Here is a 4,407-nt window from a genome sequence, read left to right as displayed (position 1 = left end):
AGCTATGACCACTTAAATGTCAACATTGTTAACAATACTGTCTCTATATTAGATATCTACAGGAAAGCTCTTTTAGTTGGAAGACTTTGCATGTTATAATGCTTCCTATATTTGAATGTATTATTAATAAGAGGTAGCTAGCTTCTGAAGTACATGTGCTTCTGGCCTCAGAAAGATATTTCCATTATTTTCATCATCTCAGTTTAAATTCACCTTTGTATTTAAAAACCCTGTGATTAATTAGGAAAATCAGTGAACATATCCAAAAAGAATTTTAGGATTTTAGCATTTAAAACATCTTTCCTCTTCCTATTACACTGTTGGTGGGAATGCAAGCTGGTGCAGACACTCTGGAAAACAGTATGGAGGTTCCTCAAAAAGTTGAAAATAGAGCTACCCTATGACCCAGCAATTACACTACCAGGTATTTACTCTAACGATAGTAGTGATCTGAAGAGACATGTGCACCCAAATGTTTATAGCAGCAATGTCCACAATAGCCAAACTATGGAAGGAACCTAGATGTCCATCAACAGATGAACGGATAAAGAAGACGTGGTCCATATATACAATGGAATGTTACTCAGTCATCAAGAAAAAAAAAAAAAAGAAAGAAATCTTGCCATTTGCAATGTTGTGGATAGAACTAGAGGGTCTTATGCTAAGCGAAATAAATCTACCAGAGAAAGACAGTTATCATATGATCTCAATGATAAGTGGAATTTGAGAAACAAGGCAGAAGATCATAGGGGAAGGAAAGGAAAAATATGACGAAATCAGAGAGGGAGACAAACAATAAGAGATTCTTAATCATAGGAAACAAACTGAGGGTTGCTGGAAGGGAGAGGGGTGGGGGGATGGGGTAACAGGGTGATGGACATTAAGGAGAGCACCTGATGTAATGAGCAGTGGGTACTATATATAAGACTGATGAATTGGAACACTACCTCTGAAACTAATAATACACTATATGTTAATTAATTGAATTTAAATTTTAAAAAGTAAAATATTTTTCTCAATCTTGGAATTGATTTTGAAGATTTATTTATTTATTTTGGAGGGAAAGAGAGAGAGAGGATGAGCAGGAGGGGCAGAGGGACAGAAGAGAGAATCTCAAGCAGACTCCGCATAGAGCAGAGCCCTCTATGGGGCTCCATGTGGGACTCCAACTCATGACCCCAAGATCACCATCTGAGTGGAAACCAAAAATTGGAGACTTAACTGACTCCATCACTCAAGTGCCCTGATCTTGGAATTGATTTTTAATAAAAACACAACTTGAGACAATTGTCTGTATTAAAAATATTCAGCCATTTTCAGTTGTTTTGTCAATTTAGTAAGGGATCAGGATTTTTCCTTCCCTGGCAAAAATGGAGCTCTGGGTTTGTGGCTTTCCCCTCTATGATCCTGTTGTATCTCTTCCTTATGGTATCTACTTTAGAAAGTTATATGTGAAGATTTGGGGGCCATGCGTCTGTGTGATGGAAGACGATTGAGAATACGGGCTCCTTGCTCCCTTCAGGTTTACAGAAATCACTCACAGTTGAGCTCCCACAGTCATCTCCATTAGTCTTCCTCATTTCCTTTCAGTTCTTCCTCCAGATAGATACTCAGATCACTGCGGAGAGTACTTCCTTTGGGTTGGGGTGTTCCCCTTTCGGACGTCCCAAACCTACCTGACATTAGGCAGTTTTTCTGAGCCTAATTATTGAGTTTCTTAAAAAACAAAACAGAACAAAAAAACCCTTCTACCTTTCTTTTGTCATCAAGTTGGAAGAAAGGTCCAAGGGAAATTTTTTTGTGCTCTCAGAGTTACATGAGTCTTTAAAATTATGACTTTAAAATTTAAAGTTATGTGCCTTCTCTGATAGCAGGAAGTTCACATTTATAGTTTCTGGTATTACTGTTATCCCAATAGCATATTATAATAAAAATTTGCACACCCAAAACCTAGTACATTTCAGTTGCTCAGGTATTAAGTCAGAATAGGATTTCTTACTGACACTCATACAAGCAAACACACCCAGTAGCAACTAACCCAAGTTTTAGAACTCAGTAAGGATTGATTTCCCAAATAAAAATAATCAGTGATTGCTGATTTTCTTTCTTTTTACATACTTGGACAGACTTTAAGATACATAATTAAAATAGAAACCTCTTGTTATTTAAAGTTTACATATAACAAAACCCCTATATCTCTACTATCTATGTATCTATTTCTTCATATCTATATGTACATTTATTTGTGGCTCTATTTTTATATCTATATATAGATAGATGTGTGCTGTGTTACATCCACACATATTTAATTTATTAGCACTGATTTTATCCTACTAGTCTTCCCAATGTTCAGGCAACAACATATTTTAAGGATTAATTATGATTTCTTAATATGAAAACCGAAAATTCAACTGAAATTTAGAATTAAGAGTTACATCTAGAGTCTTCATTGATGTCTCTTTTCTAATTATGGTAAAATGTAAATTGCAAGAGAACGACTGAGTATTTCATTCTGGCATGTTTCATATTGCCTCAAGAGTATGTGTAGCGAGTGGGTGTAAGTAAGTTGATGAGTAAGTGCCAAGAATTAGCCAATAACTTGGCCAGGCGCTAATGTAAAGCATCCACTCAGTTGCAAAACTCTCCTTCCTCGAGGTGAAGACGCACGGGTAGCCTGGTCAGGAGAAATTTCTGCAGCAGCAGCCACAGCCAGACCCAGGCAGCAGGACCCTCTGCAGAAAGAGCTTCGCTCTTTCATTAGAATTGCTTTGGAGCTCATCCAGAAATGAATACAAGTGATCAATACTGCCCTAAACAATGATCTCTAACAATAATATTGTAAGAAGTTTTCAATCTAAAAATGACAGATAGAGAAGGTATCTGCATTCTTATTCTCCAAAAACATTCTCATTTGCTACTGGCCTCAACAATGAAGAAACAAAAATTGATCAACACATCACTGTATACTGGGGCAACCAGCCCCCAAAAGAAGTTGCTAAATTCAGTCCCGAATTAAATTTATAGAACGATTTTTCTAAAGTACTCGATCACTTGAGATTGCACCCATGTGAGATCAGTGTCGTGATTTAAGTCCTTTACTTTCACTTTAACTTGAGAACCTCTGCAGGAATTTTTGCTGGCCCCAAAAGGTTTGTGACTTTTCAGCATGGTGCTATAGAATGTCTCCTTCTCCACCTGTAATAATTACTGTTATTTTCAAGCTATTGTAAATTGAGCACAGCATCATTTATTTGAGAAAGCTCTCCTGGCTTATGTCACTTTAGCCCATTGTTCTCTCTGGCAGGTAAGACTAATCCTAGAGCTTTTTAACTTCAAGCCTAAAAGAGGAAAGCAGCACAGCCCTCCATAGCCAAGACACAAATGAATATAGTTGATCTAACTCAAAGGCAACCCATGTTGCCTTTAGTATAATCCAAGTCACGAATGCTACCTCGTGTCCTTGGGTTTCCCTTCTAATTTCCCTTCTAATTTCACACACTAACGCTGTGCCAAAATCCAGCCTGTGATGGGACCCTCTGACAGAATCGGGGGAAAGTTGTAATTATTGCTTAGTTAGGTGCCTGCTTCATTAAATGGACATGAGTCACTTTTGTCCTTTTCTTCCTTTTTTGTCACAAGGCTCTTGTCCTTTAGAATCCTTTTTCTGTGTAAAAGGCAAAGTCTATCTAGACTGTTCCTACAGTGCCCTCAGTCCAATAGGTTACAAAGGTACTAACATCAAGAACAACAACAGCAACAGGTGGTACCCTTGGGAAAATCCATTTCTTCTGAGGTTGTCCCTGTTCCGATGAATGAAGACTTCTTTGAGGTTACAAATATGTTTAGCACCATCTCCATACAAATGATTACAGGTTGTTTCATTCAGAGTCCAGGGAGAAAGCCCTCCTTTCCTGGATATGCATGAGGTGATGAATACACTCTTTGGGAACAAGGAAGCTTTATTTAACAGACCCTTTGTATTCTGCTGAGAACCCTAATGAGCTATCCAGGGTGGGTGCATCAGTGTGGGAGCAATCAGAGAAGGCCCCTACTCTCTCTGTTCATTAGCCTTGCTCTCCTTTGTTGTTGACTCACAGTACTCATCATTCCCCTGACTGAATAGAAGGGCAAAAGTGACTTCAGAAAGAGACACAGAAATATCAATCTGAAAAGCTTGAGGGACATGTTTGTTAAGTTCCTCATGTTTAATGATCTTCCTGCCACTGGTGAAACTACATAGATACAGTTGGTCAGAATGGATATATACAAATAACGTGAAGGCTTAAGAGAGTTATCTAGGTAACTTGGGCCCCCATGCTTATTTCAAGAGTTTGCATTGTTCAGATAATGCCTCAGTCCATCATTTCATGTAACATTTGTAGATCTGGACTTCTTGGGAATGTTTTG

This window comes from Lutra lutra, chromosome 5, assembly GCF_902655055.1.
Source record: "Lutra lutra chromosome 5, mLutLut1.2, whole genome shotgun sequence".
Classification (NCBI taxonomy): domain Eukaryota; kingdom Metazoa; phylum Chordata; class Mammalia; order Carnivora; family Mustelidae; genus Lutra; species Lutra lutra.
Note: the sequence above shows the minus strand (reverse complement) of the source record.